Consider the following 21680-nt stretch of genomic DNA (forward strand, 5'->3'; position numbering starts at 1 on the left):
AACCATCCCAGACCTTTAGTGTCTTGATAAATTTCACAGATGCAAGTACAAATTTTCTTAAGATGAAGTCTCACGAATTTTAGGCCTCACAAAGTTTCTGTAGATAAATCTTTACAGAAAATGAATCTCTGTTTCTCTCTCTCTCTTATGCACACACACACACACACACACACACTTCAGAAAACAAAAAATAACCTCACCTTACAAAATAAAATATACATTAAATAAAATAATTGAAATGTAAAATCCTATGTGTTAGTTTATTCACAAAATTACATTTTAAGAGAGAATAGTAAACCAGAAGATGAATCTACAGAAATTATCCAGGATGCATCAGAGAGATTTAAAAAAAATGAAAAATATAAACAAGCTTACAAGACATGAGGGATAATATGAGAGATGAGAGTTGTGGAAGAATAAAAACAGTATTAAGTAACAGATATCACTGGAACATATACAAGCCAAGAATTTTCCAGAACTGATGAAATAAAATATTCTATATATTCACAGAGTCCAGTGATTCAAAGTAATCTTAATAAAGATAAATCCCTGGCCAATGTGGTTCAGTTGGTTGAGTGTTATCCCATGCACTGAGAGGCTGCCAATTCTGCCAATTCTATTCCCAGTAAGAACACATGCCTGGGTTGCAGACTCGATCCCCAGTAAGGGGCATGCAGGAGGCAGCCAATCTATGTTTCTCTCTCTCTCTATGTCTCCCTTCCTGCCTCTCTCTAAAATAAATAAAAACATATTTAAAAATAAAAACAAACGCAAACTTAGACACATCAAGGGTATGACTCGAAGAAAAGAATGATGCATCTGATTATGCTAGCTAAAGATGTGAAATATAAAATGTTACCCATATCATGCAGCAAATAGATAAAAACAAAATATGAGTGAACAGTTAACATTTATTTGATTATCAAATGGGACTGTAAATAGCTTGCATCTTCAGTTTTTACATTCCTGCTGTTATTTTAATTTTTCTTTGCAATAAGTAATATTTTTATGCAATAAATAGAACAATAAGGAGATTTACATACATTGAATACCAGTTTTGCATCAGCTTTTATTTTTTAAATTCTCACCTGAGTATATTTTTTACATTTATTTTCAGAGAGAGTGGAAGGGAGGGAGAAGGAGAGAGAGAAAAACATCGATGTAAGAGAGACACATCCATTGTTTGCCTCCAGCAGGAGCTCCAGCCAGGGCAAGGGGTTGGAACCTGCAACTGAGGTACATGCCCTTGACCAGGAATCAAACCCAAGACCTGGTTCATGGGCCAACACTCTAACCACTGAACCAAACAGCCCAGGGCAGTTTTTTTGTTTGTTTTCTTTTTAAGCAAATCTATCCATCAGTTTTTATTATATCCTTTCTTAAAAGTAGGGAAACTAAGACTTAGAGAAGTAAATGTTTTTTCCTAGACTACAAACTAATAAAGAGCAAAAACCGTGTGGCAACTCACATTTTTTGAAATTTCTAATTTACACCGCAAATCTTGATCCTTTGGAAAGTGTACTTATACCAAATTTGACCATTTTAATATGAATTTATGAGAAAATCAGAATAGAAATGAAAACATCTAAAAATATAAAATAATATGAGGAACTCAGTACCTTCACTGAAGATCCTTTAAATATGTTGTAGTTTCATATATTATTTCATTAGCCGCATTTTATAAATTAGTAGGGTTTTAAATTTTTTCTGTGTTTTGTTTTATTTAAATATTTTGTAAAATACATTGGTTTTCTATATGATTTATTCAAATTCCATATGTGGCTACTTAGCAGTAGTAAAAAGCAAAAACATCTGAAAAAAAAACTAAACAGGTCTTTTAGTTGTATAAAATAGACCTTTTATCAGTTTTATTACTTAATTACAATTTTCTATGTATCTATCTAGTTTTGTATTCATTTTTAAACATGCTATTTCTACCAATGTAATTATTTTCTGAGTTTAACTGAACTAAGGCTACTTTATGTGTGATTGAAAACTATATTGTATTTAAGAACAGACAGCACCTATTGATTTCATCTTGGCTTCTTGCTGTGCTTCATAAACATTGAGTTGAGTTGAGTTTTGTTGGATTGATTTGGTTTATTTTTGTGTTTGTTTCATTACTGAAAGTAAATCATGCCATTTCCACATGTTCCACAGTAATAGCTTCTGTCCAAGTTTTCAGATGACAACACAGATGCATTTCCTCACAAGGCATCTCAATGTCTGCTGAACGCATACACTTCCCATTTTGCTTTTCATAGTTTACCACAGAATTTCTCTTTTCTTCCTATTTCTTACCTTATTTAAAACATTTTTACAGCACAGCAAACTTAGAAACACTAATACCAAACTCTAATTTGTGATGTGTTTTTTTAAAAAAATATGTTATTGATTTCAGAGAGAGGAGGAGAGATGGAGAGAGACAGAAACATCAATGATGAGAGAGACTCATTGATCAGCTGCCTCCTGCACGCCCCCTACTGGGTATTGAGCCCAAAACCTGGGCATGTGCCCTGACCAGGAATCTAACTGAGATCTCCTGGATGATAGGTCAATGCTCAACCGCTGAGCCACACCGGCGAGGCTAATTTGTGGTGTCTTTACAATGGATAGTTCCTTACCATTTAGTATTATCTATAGCACATTGAGAAAGGTATTAGAGGATAAGACTGCTAGAGCTAACTTGAGTTGCAAGCACATGGGAGCAAGTAGCATCATCTTTTTGTAAACTTTTAGTTTTGCCTGGAATTTAATATAACATGAATGTCAGAATGTTGGCCTTCCAGAGAACATACTGAGATTTTTGATTCACCACTCTGATTCTTGTCTATTAATAAAAATTTTTGACAGTATCCTGCTGAGTAGCAAAATTCAGTGACAAGTTCCAGAGAGGTGTTGCCAACAAAGACTTTTAAGTACATGTAGTTTTCATCTGGTGCAATTTAGTACATAACCTGTGTCTTCCTTAGGTTGTCTATTAATCCACAGCATTGTAATCACTGTAAAAACTGACATAATATTAGATATACCTTTTTGGTGTGATTCTGGGGGGAAAATCTGTATCCTATAGCAATTTTTATAAAGATGATGCCGAAGTCTTTCATTAAAGCTGTTGAGGAGGAAGTGTCTTCTGGAGATAAGAAGCATGTCGAGTATCAATTATTGGATCTTTACTTATTTATGTTATATATTATATCATAGAGAAAACACAGGCACATTTGTTTTTTTCTGCTTGATTACAATTGGGCTTGGAAGAAAATCATCATCATTAATTTTTTAAAATCTTCACCAAAAACAATGTCTTTAAAGATTCATAGTTGATTGAACTTTTTTAAAGTCTTTTTTTCTTCCAATTTTATTTAGATATAATTGCTATACAACATCGTGTAGGTTTAAGGTGTACAATGTTAAGAAAAATATTAATACTTTTCCTACCTGCTTCTATGTCTATGGAAACAACTTATTGGAAATTTGTGAGAAAAGAAAAATAGAGAATGTACCTTTTTGAGGGAGGGCACACACAAAGAATGAGAGAAAGGCAAGAAAGAGGGAAGGAGAGTTAAGATTGAGTGAGGAATTTTTAAAAGTCAGGAATAGTGCATTTTAAGTGTTTATATTTGAATCATTTTGTAAATGTGTATAATAATCTTGAGTTAGGTACTATTATTATCACCATTTTACATAGGTAGAAACTGAGGCACAGCAAGATTAAGTAACTTGTCAAAGGTCATCAAGTTAATAAGAGACAACACTGGTATTTGAATGTAGTCAGTGTGCTCCAGAGTATGGTCAAATGGTGCTGCTTCTACTCTTATCAGAGCAGAAGTACTGATACAACCCCAGATACAGTTTCTTATAAATAGAAATGAATTCTTTCACTAGTGATGCTGACTAATAGTTTATGTCAAGGTATTACCATGAGAAGTTTTCTATAATTATTATTTGATAGCCAGTAAGAAATTATGACCCTGAACTGTGATTTATGAAGTGATGCCTACAATCTTTGTATTAGTTTGCAGGAACTGTCATAACAAAATACCACAAACTGGTTGGCTTAAGCAACATGAATTTATTTTTCACACTTTTGGAGGGTGGAAGTCCAAGTTTAAGATGTTGTCAGATATGATGTCTCTTGAGGCCTCTCTCCTTGACTTGTAGGTGGCTGCCTTTCTGTTTTCCTCACATGGCCTTTTCTCTGTGCACATGTGTCTCTTCCTCTTATTCAAGGACAACGGTCACATTGAATTAGGGCCTACATATACCATCTCATTTCATCTTAGTTATCTCTTTAAACTTCCTATCTCAAGATAAGAGCACATTATGGGTTAAGGCTTCAACATGCAATTTTTGGAAAAACACAACCATAACAATTGATATATAAATATTACATTTATGTATACATTAATATGAGTACACATTATATACATACATGCTATATATACATATATGATATGTATGTGTGTATGTTAAGGGATATTATGAATACATGTTCATTATTTACTTTTGTTTGCTTTTTTACTCTTGCTTGTCTTTTAAGTTAGAGAAGTTACCATTCATATAAAATTATTTAGTGATTGTTCTCACTAGATAACCCAAAAAGACCTTAAAAATTTATCATATACAGAAATATTTTTCCTTTTATATGTCTCATGAATGTTAAATTTACTGCTTAGTCACTAATATCCAAGTAATTTGATACCTTTAAATAAATATAGCAAAAAAAATCTTGTTAAATGTTGGTGTAAAACTAGGTTAACAAACTTAATGTGACTTTAAGAATTTTGCCTTGAAAATACTTGTAGCTACCAATTCAAAATAAGTTCAATAAGGATTATGAGAGAAAGAGATTGTAAAAAACAAATAAACAAACAAACAAAAACCCCCCACTAAAGCTGTACTTACCTTTATTCAAAAGAATTATCAAAGTAAGAGAGGGAGACTTGCAATAGAGGGAGTACTCTGACTGTAAGATTTGCAAGAGTATCAAGGGTCAGGTAGAAAGGTTTTTTCTTTTACAGGGAAGTTTAAATGAGGCAAAAAGAACTGGATATAAGGCAGTGGGATGAGCTAGTGGTATGATTGGACAGTTGAGCAAGAAATTTATTTCCTTGAGGTCAGCCTATTCTCAATAGTGGCTATTAAAAAAGGGTTGTTCCATTTTCTACTATTTTCACAGTCTGAGGGTGGTCAATGTTTGTGAATCTTGGGGGTCAAGAAAGAAGCTTAACTAAACTTTGTTTAAGTAAAATTTGCAGTTGTTTTGTCAAGGTTGGTCAGTGAGTACCAACATTTCAACTAATCACTTGTGAGGCAAAAATTTGGATGGTCTGTGTCTGGCCTTCTCAAAAGTAAATATGACTTTGTCTAAACCCTTTGAAGTGAGCCTTTTCTCAAAACACAAAAGAGTGGGGGGTTTCTAAAGTTTTGCTGTTTTTCATGAACACAGACCTGGGTGGTTTAGCATTGTCATAGTCAGTGTGCATTGGTGGACATCAGCATGAGTCACTGTTTTTCTTTCAATATTTAGACATATTCTGGTATATGCAATCTTACACTGGTATGCGGGACACTTTATAAATATTACTGATTCTGATATATTTATCAACACAATTAGCTGAAAAGTACTTAGAGAACAGACAAAGATCAATCCTTAGCCCTGTTTTTAAACAATACCAAGAGACAAATTATATATATGACTGTAGCAGAATCAGAGGTAATTAAATACTTCTTGGATTCATCTCAGTTTGGGCATAGAATTCAGAGATACTGGGTTGCCTTCCCTTAACAAGAAGTTATGACTTGAAAACTTTGGTAGGAGTGGTGAATACCTGTGTCTGTCATTTATTTTAAATATACGTTTCTAGTCATAGGGACTAAATATTACTGCAACTTCTGGAGTAAGTCAGCAAAATTGTTCATAGCAGATTTTGTCTCCCATCTTTAATACCAACTCTCTTTCAGCAGATGTTGCTGACTCCTGTTTATTTTTCTATATTTCCAAGAGAGATAAAATCTTGATATTGTCACAATCTTTTAAAATAAATGCTAACAAAAGGTTGCATTGACATTTCTTTATAAAAATGGTTTATCTTTGCTCCCTGTGCATACTTTCCATGCAAGAGTATAAATACCAGCACAGCCAAGGCCAGAGCCTCCTTCTGCAATTGTACAAGCATCAGGAATGCTTAGATTTATTTTTTCCAAGTAATGGAGGTTTCATGTGTTTATACAACAAATATACTTAGCAGTTTGGGAAGTATCTACTTGATAAGAAAACCTGTAAGAAGTATATCCATCTTATTATACCTGAAGATATTTAATGCATAGGTCTTTAATTTCCATGCATAGTAAGAAAACTTATAAATGCTCAGATTTACAAAAAAGGAATTTATAGCTTGAAATGATGTGCATTTTAACAATTCCACATTAAATCTTATTTCTTTTTGGGTCAAAATCTATACTCTTAAAATTAAGTAGTGACTAAGCAAAAAACTTTTTTAAACTAAACATTTGGAAAATCACTAAATTCCCCAAATTAGGCCTTGAGTAAGTTGTATCATACTGCACTAAATATTAATATATTATTTGACTCAGTATGTTTACTTAACAAATGGATTAAATTTGTATTTTATGTAGAAATTTTATAAGACATATATACTTAAAATTTTAAATATATATATTTATAGCATATACAAACATTAACAATTATGTATATATCATATATTATAAAATTTCTTCATAAGAAAATATAAATTTACTAAGGTCTTTATATCTAATAAGCCCAACAAAGCCTAAAACAAATCCCTGATCATCTGAACTTAATCTAGTAACTGCATACACACATATACATCTAAAACTGTAGAAACAAATTAAGCCATTTGAGGCAGCTGTAATCCATTGAGACCCAATTTAATTATTTTTAAGAGTCGATTATTAAATTATAAGCAAATAAATGTGGACATTGAGTAAATATACTCACTAACACGGATTACTACTACAATGGTAAATATCTCATTCCCTTATTTCATTAAAAACATAAAACTTTGCAATGAGACTTGGAGTGTATATATCTCTTTAGGATTCTTATTTCAAATTTTTGTATATATACCCAGATGTGGGATTGCAGGATCATGCAGTAGTTCTGCATCTAATTTTCTGAGGAGCCTCCATACTGTTTTTCACAGTGGCTGCACCATTTAAATTCCCATCAATAGTGCACAGGGGTTCCAATTTCTCTCCATCTTCACCAACAATTATTTTCTGCTTTTTGATAACAGCCTCACTAACAAGTGTGAGGTGATCTCATTGTAATTTTAATTTACATTTCTCTGATGATTACTGATGTTGAACACTTTTTCATACACGTGTTGGCCATAGCCCAAATATGAAAAAAAATTAAATATCTATTGACAGATGAAGAGATAAAGAAAATGTGCTATAGTATGCATATAATGCAATATTATTCAGCGTTTAAGAAAGGAGGAAATGCTCGGCTGGGCGTGGCTCAGCGGTTGAGCATGGGCCTAGGATCCAGGGGATCGCCGTTCGATTCCCGGTCAGGGCACAGGCCCGGGTTGCGGGCTCGATCCCCGGTGGGGGGCGTGCAGGAGGCAGCTGATCAATGACTCTCATCATTGATGTTTCTATCTCTCTCTCTCCCTCTCCCTTCCTCTCTCTGAAATCAGTAAAGATATATTAAAAAAGAAAGAAAGAAAAGAAAGGAGGAAATATTTCTATTGCAACAATATGGATGAACCTGGAGGACATTATGTTTAGTGAAATAAGTCAGTCAGGGAAGAACAAATACTGCATGGTTCTGCTTGTATGAGGTATCTAACATAGTCACACTCACAGACGCAGAGAGGAGAATGGTGGTTCCAGGGCCTGTAGGGGAGGGAAAGTAGGGAGTTGCTCTAGGGGTATAAAGTTTCAGTCATTTAAGATGAAAATGTTCTAAAGATCTGCTGTACAACATAGTGCCTATATTTAAAATACTCTCTATTGTGCATTTAAAAATTTAAGAGAGTAGATCTCATGTTTAGTGTTCTTACTATAGTAAAAAAAGGAAAGAAGAAAAGAGAAAGAAAGAAAGAAAGAAAGAAAGAAAGAAAGAAAGAAAGAAAGAAAGAAAGAAAGAAAGAAAGAAAGAAAGAAAGAAAGAAAGAAAAAGAAAGAAAGAGAGAAAGAGAGAAAGAGAGAGAAGAGAGAAAGAGAGAGAAAGAGAGAAAGAAAGAAAGAAAGAAAGAGAAAAGGGAAAAGGAGGGGAGGGGAGGGGAGGGGAGGGGAGGGGAGGGGAGGGGAGGGGAGGGGAGGGGAGGGGAGGGGAGGGGGAGGGGGAGGGGAGGGGAGGGGAAAGAGGTTAAGAACAAGAATTTATTTGGGGTTGATAACAGAGTTAGCCTCCCAGTTTTAGAAATTAAAATATGGCCACATATTACTGTGTTTTGTTTTCACACATGAACATAAGTGAATTTATACATAGCATCACGGATGCATTTCTACAAGAACATATTTTCTATAAATGATTACTCCATTTCACAGCAGGCTTATATAACATCATAAAACAAAAAGCGACAGTTGCTTATTTGTTTCCTTGTATCAATGCACCAAATTAATAGATTTTTCTAGCAAAGTTTTCATAATGGTAAGAACATGAGAAATTTGATAACAATGCCAGGAAAACAAACAGAAGTAACTCTGTTCATGTCAATGCACTATTGTGTGGGAAAATAAGTCACACTAGCCAGTGTTTTTTCCTTGTACTCTATTTCTTCACTCCAAAAAACAATAATCTAATAGATGTATGCATCACTTTTGTAGAACAGTTCAATTTTACCTTCAACCCTTCTTCCAACTCACTCAGGTTCACAGCAATACCTATGAAAAACTAGGCCCCAAACCGTGCCACAACCCAGAGAGAGGAGTGCTCTTCATCCAGTTTGGCAAATGCTTACATGGGACACATCTGTTTTTTCACAGTTTGATTTATGAAGGAATACAAATCAGTTTTGTCTTATGTTCTAACTATTGCTATAAATAAATAAGAGCAATAACTTCATTGTTAACAGTGAACATAATCACGACTGAGATATATATTGGAGCAAGCAACATCTGTTTAGAAAACACTGATCCTTAATCTTTTTTGCCTTTTTTTAAGAAGAAATTATTAAATATCACTGCTTTATGACTCATAATTTTCTAAACAAAATATATTGTTGGAATTGGTAGTCTTAAATGAATAGAATAAAAATTAAAGTATTAATATAATTGAGTTAATGAACAATTAAGTACCCAATTTTTTTTTTAATGCATTGCCCTTGTACACAGTTTAACATAGTGATAGTAAGCCAGGTAATATTCTCTGTTGGAAATATTCTAAGCACTCCCTTAGTGAACTCATTACAGACTGGCCTGCTGCTTCATATAATTTCTGTGATAAGCTACTAAAATTTTAATTAGCTTTAACTCTAAAATATTTCTTCATGAAGTAAGTACAACAGATGAGTAAAACTCTTTCATTCATTTATTTATAGCAATTTAAGGAAGCTCATTAACACATTTCCTCTGCGGATATTTTTATTAAATAGAAACATTCAATGAAATATTGCAAGGATCTTTAAGAACCCATATTGCTTACCATAAAATCATGTTTGAGGACAAAAAATTTGATTAAGTGAATTAAGTATCCACTTAATCTGCTGCCAGAAATAGCAAGTACTATTTTTGTCTGTTATTGAGATGTAATAGTTGTTACAGAAATTTATATTTTTCTTGCATAATATATTTCTCTAAAATCTTAGTAAATTCTACCTACTTATCTTGATACCGTACTGAGATTTTACTTACAATACTTTTAAATTGAGAGTTGGCCACATGCCCACATATAAAATGTTTGAACATTTACTCTTTACCTTCACTTTGTTTCTTGGCTCATTTTAAATGTTTGGGTTTTTTGTTTTTGTTTTTTTTGTATGAATCATGATTTGTAAGAAAGTGAAACAAAGCTCTAGTGAGAGATATCTTCACATTTATTTTGGAATTCAAACACAAATCTCATTCAATCAATAGGTTATATTAAGTAGAAATTTAATTGTACCTTAAATATAGGGATGTCAAATATCTTATGTCAATATAAGCATGAGTCGTTTTGATATCTTTCCTCTCAGATCTGTTTCTTAGCCTAGATCCCGCTGCAGTGCCCTGTAACTATCCTGTATTCATTTAGCCTCATGTTCTTGTTCCCTCTCATGTTTTCTCTCTTGATTCTCCTAATTAGATGTGAAGACAAATATGTTTTTTGTTATGACTCTTGTTTTTTAAAAAAATTCTGTCATATATTTCTGCACAGTTTTTTTCACTGTCTCAAGACATGTAGTAGAATAAAATAATAATTACACAAATATCAAACTTGCATATTGAGGATAAATATTAGTATGAGGCAAGTATGAATTGACCCAGTGTGTGTGTGTGTGTGTGTGTGCGTGTGTGTGTGTGTGTGTCTTTCAGGACCAGCAATGAACATTCCCTTAGTTCTCCTGGGTACAGGGTCCAAGCCTCTTTGTCTAGATGGCAGGATCCTTCATGAAGTCCTTGCAGTCTACCTTTTCCACCTTTTCTCTAAGTAATAGTGCATTTCTTTTAAGCTTCATGTCCCCTTCCATCTGTTTGTCCATGTTTCAGTGTTCTAGCTCGGAGTCCACTTTTGAAATATGTACACATATAGTTAACAAAACTCTTGAAAATTTACTTACAGATCAAAACTAGTAAGATATTAAAGTGTCAAAAATGTATTTATACAATAAATTACTGATCGTGAGTACATGTGTATATATGTGCATGTTTACTGTTTCATTCTTTTTTCTTATAGGTATTAGGTAAGGTGTTGTTAAATATATTTTCTAAATTCTGGAATCTCGAAATGACTTTGTCTCAAAACCACACTCCTAAAATAATTACAGATGCCATTGATACCACTGTATACATTTTAGTTTCTATAGACCTGGTATATATATATATTTTTCATTAAAGTCTTCCAGGATAATATTATTTATTAAGTCTAACAATTATTTGTAAATATAAACTTCTTGGGAACTCTTGCAAGAATTTCTTGATATCAGGAAATCTCCCTCTTTCATTTATCTTTCTCTATCTCTCTCTCTCCTGGAGTTGGCATATAATCTTTTCCAAAATCTTTCTTTTAATATTTGAAAAAAATTCCAGAATGGTATATTACTGATACTAAAATCTTGTTCTCAGAGATATCTATTAATGAAGCACAATATTTCCTTCCCAGGAAGAAGGGACGATATTGAGGTTACAGAAACTTTTTAAAAATATCCCTTTACTGTATTAGAAACTTTAGCACTGTTGTGTGATTTTATATATATTTTACTGTAATGCATTTACTTAGTTTTTCTCTCTCAGTGAAATTAATAAAGCAAAGATTTTATTATATATCGCTTTAAAAAATAAGAACCATGTACAAATCCCAATGTCTCATAAAACAGAACATTTCTTCTCACTAAATTCTGTTTTCCCTGTTTTCCAATCCCTAACCTTATACTCCCAGACACAATATTTTATTTATTGTTGGTCTGGAAATCCAGTTTAGTATCACAATGAATACAAAGATGGTGAGGTTTGCTAATTTTCTTGCATACTCCAAGCACATGATGTTGGGCATACACCCCTGCAGTCTATATTGAACTTGTGCTAAACTTTAGGTAAAGTTCAACAAAATATTTAGGCAACTGAATATAGCACAGTAGTATCAAAAACTGCTAATGTTTAGTACAACATTTTAAGCAAGATCTTACTATTTGCCTAGATTTCTTTTCTATTTATTGCAGTTGCTTTAGGGTTACACACACACACACACACACACACACACACACACACACACACACACACAGATAGGTTCAGAGGCCACTCTAACCAAGGTACATGACCATCACAGGGCTGCATTTCATTGATTCTGACTCAGTTGCACTTCTGAATGAACTATATACAAATCAACAAGAGAAGCTTGTAGCAACTACACAATGGGCTCTTCACCTATATATCCTTTTAAAATCTCCTGGTTATACATTCATATATAAATATAGTCTAATATTTTACTTATTTCATTATTCAGCTTAAGATTTATCTTTGCTTATTATTTGGGTCCAACATTGTTAAGATAAAATTTACTATAAAATATAATACTACATGAAGTTTGAATACCAAAGGCATTTTTTATGATGCTTGTGTTTGCATAACTTTTCAGATTTATATCTTAAATGACCTAAACATTTATATTAACTTTTAGCATTCAGAACTTTAAAATGCATCACAGACTTAAAACGAAAAAAACACACAAAACAAAACATGGAAGCAAAATCATTAACCTAATCAGCGACAAGAGATCCGTTTTAAGTTTAGAATTTACCCAAGGAAAGGATGTCAGTAAGCAGTGGTGAGTTCCACAAAGCAGGTGCATAGCAGCAAACAGAACAATCTCTCAAAATGACACATTTCAAACACAAAGAAATGAGAGATCTGTGTCAATTAACTTCAGCTAACAATCTGTAGAAAATGGACTTAAAAACTTCTTAAGATAACTGCCAACAGCCATGACATTTTAACACTGGAACTTTATAGTAAAGCAAAATATGAGAAACAAGTGGGATAGCTAAGTAAGAGACTTCATAGCAAGTAGTAATCAAGCTTTACTAATGATTATGTTTGATTAATATTATAATCCCCAAAAGCTCATAATTGGTAATATGCAAAAAAATGTACCTAACCAGTAAAATGTGTTGATTACAATAGAAATACAATTCCTAAAAGAACATGCCATCATATTTTAAATAAATAAGCAATGTCAATCAAAGTGACCTATATTTTAATAATAGCTTAGATTTAAAATATTTATTAAAGAAAATCTGGATACAATAAATTATTCAATAAATTATACAATAGTGTACCTGAAACCACAAACACCAAATGTCAGGTAATATCTAGGGGCTGGGATTGAAAAAAACAAAAAACAAAATAAAAGAATGCAAGGTGTCAGTTTTAGACATATTTTAAGTTAGTGGTAGGTTATTTAGGTAAATTCCAGTGAGAGTGTAGAAAGTAATAATGGGCACAATTTTAAAGTTTATTTAGAGATCATTTATAAGGGCTCACGTAATCAAAATCATGTTAAATAACTGTGAGAGTATGCAAAATATTGAAAAGCAGCTTTCTATTTGTGTTTCTACAAAAGGTGACAAATGTTAAATGAAAGCAAACTGTGTGTCATTCTAGGCTTTAGAAAATAAATTCTTTTTTACTCCTTCATTTTTCACAGGCTCTCCTGTTTTTTATTATATGTCTGTTCAATTTCTGAGTGATGAATAACTGACAACTTAAATATGCTTCATTTGGGGACTAAAACATTAAAATATCAATGCTGTCTCCATTCCCCCCCCCTCCCCGATTTTAATAACAATTTGAACACTAGTAGATTCACTTCAGAATGCACCGTAAATGAGGTGAATGTAATTCTTTGCTCAATGATGTTGCATTTTAGGCAATAACTTCATAGCGATTATATCTTACATAGAAGACGAGCATTTCAGCTGTTAATTTAATTAGCTGGTAAACTCTGGGAAATTTTTTTGTTTTATTGAAAGATACAAAAAGCATTTTTTTAAATATATCTTTATTGATTTCAGAGAGAGGAAGGGAGAAAGAGAGAGAGAGATAGAAACATCAATGAAGAGAGAGTCATTGATCGGCTGCCTCCTGCACCCCCCCGACTGGGGATCGAGCCCGCAACCCGGGCATGTGCCCTGACCGGGAATCGAACCCCGATCTCCTGGATCCCAGGCCAATGCTCAACCGCTGAGCCACTCCCAGCCGGCCACAAAACATTCTGTTAAAAAATTGACTTGCCTTTTTCAGAGCAGTTTTAAACTTACTACCAAATTAAGAGGAAGATTTACTATAAAATTTATATTTACTATAAATTATATGGCATTTCTCATATTCCCACTGCCCTCACACATGCATAGCCTCCCCCATTATCAACATCTCTCACCAGAATTGTACTTTTCTTTGTCTGTTTTTACCAAGGATGAACTCACATTTACACATCATAATCACCCAAAATCCAGAGTTTCTATCAGGGTTCCAGTTTGATGTTGTATATTCTATGGGTTTGGACAAATCATCATCATAATATCATATAAAATATTTTCACTGGGCTTAAAAATCCCTGGTCTCTGCCTATTCATCTCCACAACCTACTGCAACCACTGATCTCTTTATTGTTTCCATAGTGTTGCTTTTTCCAGAATGCCATGTAGTTGGAATCATAACAATTTATAGCCTTTTCGGGTTGGCTATTTCACTTACTAATAAGCATTTAAGTGTCCCCCATGTCTTTTCATTGCTCAAGAGCTCATTTCTTTTGAGTGCTATATAATATCCCATTGTTTGAATGTACCACAGTTTATCCATTCTGAAGGACACGGCTGCTTCCAAGTTTTGGCAACTACAAATAAAACTGCTCTGAACATCTGTGTGCAGATTTTTATGTGAACATAAATTTGCAGTAACTTTGGGTAAATAGCCAGGAGCACGATTGCTGGATTATATGGTAGGAATATGCCTAGTTTTGTAAGAAATGACAAAACTATCTTCCAAAGGGTCTGTAGCATTTTGGATTCCTGCCAGCAATATATGAGAGCTCCTCTTGCTGCTCTACATGCTTTCTGCATTGGGTGTTGTCTGTGTTCTGGATTTTGACCCTTCTAGGAGTTGTGTAATGAAACCTTATTGTTTTAATCTAATGATATATAATGTGGGGCATCTTTTCATATATTTATTTGCTATCTGCATATTTTCATATATTTCTTCTTTAAGTATTTACTTAGGATCACATTTAGGATACTTATATTTACACATAAAGTAGTATTTAAAATAGTTACTCATTAAGGCTAAAATTGTATTTTACCTGAGAAGATGGGGGAAACATGAATTTTCTCTTAAAGATGATACATTTTTCTGCTAATTGCAGAAAATGATGAAATGGTCAATTAGGTTGTAGAAGATATGGCACAATCCAAAGACTCACCAATACAAAAATATCAAATTTAATGTAATATTCTTAATACTTACAAAATAGAAACTATTTCGCATAAAATGTTTGTATTTAAGGAATAAAACACTATCTTGTTTTAAATTACAGTTTCTTATTTCTAAGAATAAACTTGATTAAGTTTCTTTTGAATAATGAAATAATCTAAATTTTAATTTTGGTAGAAAGCAAAAGGCAAAGGGACTAAAAACAGCAAAAAAACAAACAAACAAACAAAAAAAACACACCAAAAAAAACTAACCTAGAAAATTCAAGGACTAGTTTCCTTTCTTTTCTTCCAGGATAACCATGGTTTAACCACCATTCTGTTTTTGTAGCATTGTTATGAGTATTAGTAAGATATCATATGTTAAAATACTTAGCCCAGCACAAGGTTGTTACTTAATCAATGTTAACTTTATTTGAATTCTAAGCTTGTTTTTACATAGACTTTTAAGAAACTGATTGATCCATACATATTGAACAATCAATAATTTTGAAAGATAAAACTATAAAAATGAGTTTAAGCTATGAAGGCCTCTAGTGACATACTAAGTTTTTAACTATTAAACAAAAAAGATGCTCCAAAGATTATGATCAGGGGGATTAAAATATGACAATTTTGCTTTAACATGGCTAATCTGACTTAATAGGCAACTGCTTGTGAGTATATGTGCATGAATTTATGTGAATGTAAGAACAAAAAATGATTAATAAAGAGTCCTTCAAAATTCAACTGGTCAGAATAGAAGGCAAACATCTTGATTCCTTCCGTTTTTTTGGCAGAAGTGTCTGAACACTTTCTATATTGAATTTCATGATTTGTATGTGATAATAAGTCTCTCAGTATGCTCAACTGGATAATTCTCTTTTTTTCCTGACAGTTCACACAAATAGCAATAAACTTATCTGGCGCCTGCTGCTTTCTTTATGTCATTTGGAAATGAATTACTGTTATACTTTTAAGATGAATTGAATTCTATTCTTTTGAGCATAGATTTGAGGGGTCTGGTACTTTAGGTTTCTTTTGTCTGTTATGTTACAGAATATGATTCAGCCCAAAGTGATACACTGTAGGAATAGTGCCAAATAAATCCTGTTACTATTGTGGAATCTGAGATCCGTCTCCATGGACACTGAGCCAAGCTAACATTCAGGGATCCATAGCCTAACGTTGACACTGAAGACTGAGAGTTTAAGCAGTCTTTATTTAAAATGAAGTGACTATAAGTTAAGCAAACTTTGGATATATTACATAAAAAAGTAACATCAAATTTCTCTACAAAAACATATTGAAAAGAGATTGTTAAAGCTTCCAGAATTTTTAAGCAGTAAATATAACTACTTTCTCCAATATTAGTGTTTATAGGTTAACAATTTTGATGCTTATACTAAGACATGCGTATGATGATGAATTATAATGTTTAAGTAATAAGATATGATGAATGTTGGTATATTTATTAATCTAGAGTAAAATTAGAAGTCAATATAATAAGCATCTTTATTGACTTGGAAATAGTAAAAATTCCCCAACTGTGCTGTTTCTATCTAAATTAAAAAATGCTGGATTAAAGTAAAAATATTTAATGAACCAGATAACTCAGTTAAGTTATACAAAAAGTGCTACATAAGAATACTTTAATATTTTATTGACTCTATTTGAGCAGTGAAAATATAGCTTTCTAATGTGCATTGTTGGGAGAAACTTATTTGCAGATTCATGTATTCTGGTAAGAAAGGCATCTTTCCTATAATGTAACTCTGCCCTGCCTATTATTTCACAAACACATTGACTTAGTTTATTCTGGAGAGCAGCAGGGAGATCCAGGTTTATATGGCATAGATAAAGCTTATTCCATCAATGGTTGAGTCACCTTTACTTAGAATTTTTCTTAGAACTGCAGTAAAGTAAATCTTAATTTACAAATGATATAACATAATCATTACCCAATTGCTATTTAAATATATGTATGTTACTATAGCAATCAAGCTCAACTTCAAGTGAATGAGGATAATAATGCTGATAAAGAACCTCATGCAATATTCAATATATTACATTTTCAATAATTTACAATTATATAAAAGGACAGTTGTAATTCTTTAAAAATAATTCTAATTAAGGCTTATAAATGCTTATAAAGCTAAAAAGTCTATATTTTACACATGGTTGTAGTTGTAACACCCATCCTTAGGTTTCCCTAATATATCTATTTGATTGTTTCTGATTTGGCTTGGTTTTTCTGTGCTATTAATGCAAGACAAATCTTCTAACTCATCTTAAATGTCTCTGCAAATACTAGGTAAACTTTTTCATTAGGCTCTTTTAGCAAGCTCTTGTTCAACCTATCGCTGGTATTGTTTTCAGCCAATAAAAAAAAATGTGCACACAAACACAGACTACAAAAGCACTAAAACATTTTAATCACACAAAAAATGAGAAAACTTTTGATGTCTGCTTACTTTTAAATAGGAACAACAATAATTATTGATGTGTATGTCAGAGTTTCGATCACAAATTGAAACAGAAGTAATCAAATGTGACAATATTAAATGAAAATCTGTTGTCTTGCTATATTCAGCTTTCGTAGCTAAAGAACATATTGGAAATTTGTGTGTTGCAGAAATGAAGGACACATTTAGAGACAAATTTCCAGCTACAACATCAGAAGTCATCTGTTGCTTTGTTTAAAGCTGTATCTCAAAGGCAAATGGCCTTACAGAATGAATACATTCTTTTTAAATAGAATAAAAATAATTGCTAATATTTAACAAAATAAATGTTAAATTAACCTATGGACCTATGTTGGCATTAATTGAATTACCAAATATTCTAAGGATGCAAACAATAAAAATTTGTACCAAATAACCCATTCAACTTTACACATTGATGCTATAAAGATTGCTTGTGGACACCTTATAATGAAGCTGTGCCGGAAGCCGTCCCATCCTTGCTGCTTGGCACGGCCCTTCCAGGAGGAGACATCCGCACGGCCAGTGCTCCATGGGACCTGGCGTGTGGCATGTCCCTCTGCCCATGCTTGTTCCCCTTCCTGACGCTCTGTCCTTACCCGAGTCACTGCACCAGAAAAGGGCATTGCCAACCTCGCTGGACACTTTTCCCTAGCAGGGGAGTCGGATGGGACTAGAAAAGACAATGATTCAGTAAAAGCCCCAAGGAGTATGGGAAAATCATGTGCCGCTCATGAGGAACTCAGACTGTCAGCAGAGAGTTCAGGACTTGTCAGGCCCACTACCCCGGGGGCCTTCCCACCAGGGAAGAGGCCTGGGTCCGGGCCCTGCTGACTCGGTGGCGCAGGGCCATCCGCAGGGAGCCCACCAGTGAATTCCTACAAGGAATGGATCACTGGGGGATGTTTATATTAATGGAAAACTCTGGGAATCCCCACAAGGAAAGAGCAGGCTAGGGAAGAGATTATTTCAGTCTACACCTGAGCCCTTATCCTACACAGAATAATCATACACAGAATAATCATACACAGAATAATCATACACAGGATATTACAGTGAGGACGGACTGAGGGAATGCAGCGGAGAGGCTGAGGCTGGTGCCAGACGGGCGGTCAGTCACCACAGCTACAAACAGTCACACGCAAGCTACAGACCCTCACTTAGGACTCGCATAACCTTCACATAGAAAAGCCGGCTGAGTTATTCTCCTTTTAGCTATGTGGCAGAGCAATAAAATAGAAACTTCAGAATATAAATAAAACAGTAGGTAAGAGAAAAATTAACACACCTTAACAGATGTAAATTCTTTAAAAGATCAGATAAGAAGGTATATTCATTAACTGAAAAGCCAAAACGGAAACCAGAACATAGCATGATGTCATGTTGTTTAACCAGCAACAAAATCAAATAGTATAAATACAGTAGTAACAAGGCAATAAAAAGCTGCTGATGCTCCTGATGCTCTGAACGCTGTCTCCGTGTCCTTCCTTCATTCATCACCAATGCCATCCACACCTTTGGAGACCCCTAGACCCTCTGGGGCTGGACCCCGGCAAAGCTGCTTAGATTTCTTCCAAAATATAAAGTCATTGAACTCTTTTCCATGTTCTTCTCTTCTGGCAATTATGGCAAAACAGCAAATAAATTTACTCTTATTTTTTGTGACAAATCCTTGAATAATTATAACTTCTTTTTTTAATTAATAATTCCAATCATTATAAAATCAGCCCCAGGAATAATTGCTGGCTGTTTTTTGTTTGCTTGTGTGTGCAATTTACCTGTTTGAAATCAGATATAAGAAAATGTCAAAATAGGGTTATCTCCAAAGGGTCACAAATGTCAGTAATAATTATCAGTAACAAATGTTTATTTATTCCACAGGACCAGGTATCTTCCAGCAAAACACTTCTTGGTTCTAATTGGTTATTAACCCTATTATTCTCCTTATCTCATAAATTTGTGAGAGAATAAAATTTAAGAGAAAGAGATGATAATCTTGAAACCAGTAGCTTGCAGGTTTAAAAAAAACAAAACCCAAAAAAGTCAATATAATAAACAAAAAATAAAGGAATTCCTTTCTCTGAGTTAGTAATTAAGAATATAAATATGGGTTAATAAATAGTGATATCTACTGAAAGCAGTATTTATACCTTGTTGGTTTATTATTTCAAAGTACAGAAACATATAATCGATTGTTTTCTGCAATAGTAAAAATGAATATACTATAATTAAATATATATTTAAACATACATTTGAAACAAACTCTGGAATAAGTAGCATTTAAAAAAAAATTATATGAGAAAAAAATGAGGCTCAGAGCTTGAATATTATTCCAAAAATCACATATGTAGTAAAGGTAAAACTTATATTGAAACTTCAAAACTAATTCAATTTTCAGTATATTATGCAATAAAAGGATATGCTAGCAGTGAAGGTTCAGTCATAGAGTAAAATTTCACATTTAAAATTTCACAAATGAAGCAGGTTAAGATCCTAGCAGTTTAAAAGATGTTATAAAAGAAGAGTAGAGCGGAATAGAGCTAGAGATTATTGGAATAAGACTTACTTTAAAATGTGGGACAAATGAAAATAGAAACAGATTGAATTTTAAATAAATTAAATGTTGCCCATCATGCTACAGAGACAATCTGATCTGTGTAAGTCCCCAAGTTGGAGGTGGGGAGATTTATAGCCCTTCATTTGATAACGGTTTGATAGATATAAGACTGGTTTTAAGGAAACATGTTTTTCTGGGTGATGAGTATGGGCAGATCATAAGACTGGAAAACAGTGGCCCTGATTAAGAAAAAAAAAATTAATGTAACCTCATGATCTTGAGATAAGGTGAATGTGGGAACTTGAGAAGCATCACCCTAACAGAAGTTAAAAAGAAAGCAGAACAAAAAGAGAAAGTGAAGTTATAAATGAATAGCAAGTAATTTGGAATGTTACAATTCCAGATTTAAAAGTTTGCACCATGCTTTTCAAAAATGGAGCTAAATGTTACCTGTTTTAATATGTATATTCCACTTTTAGGCATAAATAAATCTTATCCAGGAGTATATACTATGAACAATATGAAAAATCAATGAATCTTCATGATATGAAGTAACACATGGTTGACTAGACCTATAAGCAATGGTTTTAAATGTGTTACTAAGCTAAGTATATTCTTTCATAATAGGTAATTTAAAAAGATATTAAATAATAAGAAAGTGTTAGAATAGAAAACGTATCACTGCTTTTTCAAAATAAAAATTCCATTTTAATAATCTTTAAGCTTATCATCAGATATATATACACCTAAGAAATTTGTCAAGAAAATAAAAATATTTAAGTATCAAAATTAACACCCAGAAATCAGTGGCATTTTTATTCACCAATAATAAACTCTTAAAAAGAGAAACTAAAAATTCTCATTTATCGTTAGAACAAAAAAATTAAGGTACTTAGGAATAAACTTAACTAAGGAGGTAAAAGACCTGCACTAAGAAAACTACAGGACATTGCAAAAAGAGATAGAGGAAGATATAAGCAAGTGGAACAATATACCGTCGTCATGGATTGGAAGACTTAACATCATTAAAATGTCCATACTACCCAAAGAAATCTATAAATTCAATGTAACTCCTATTAAAATACTAAAGACATATTTCACAGATCTAGAACAAACACTTCAGCAATTTATATGGAACCATAAAAGACCCCAAATAGCCACAGCAATCTTGAGAAAGAAGAACAAAGTTGGAGGAATCACAATATCAGATATCAAGTTATACTACAAAGCCATTGTAATCAAATCTTATGCCTAGTCCTGGCATAAGAACAGACATATAGATCAGTGGAACAGAACAGAGAACCCAGAAATCGACCTAAGCCAATATGCTGAATTAATATTTGACAAAGAAGGCAAGAGCATACAATGGAGTAAAGACAGTCTCTTCAATAAATGGAGTTGGGAAAATAAACTCAAAATGGAGAAAGACTTAAATGTAACATGTGAAACCATGAAAACTCTAGAAGAAAACATAGGCAGCAAAATTTCCTAGCAATATGTTTGTCGATACACCTCCTAGGGCAAGAGAAACTAAAGAGAAAATAA

Source organism: Miniopterus natalensis, chromosome 2 (genome assembly GCF_054644295.1).
Source record: "Miniopterus natalensis isolate mMinNat1 chromosome 2, mMinNat1.hap1, whole genome shotgun sequence".
Lineage (NCBI taxonomy): Eukaryota > Metazoa > Chordata > Mammalia > Chiroptera > Miniopteridae > Miniopterus > Miniopterus natalensis.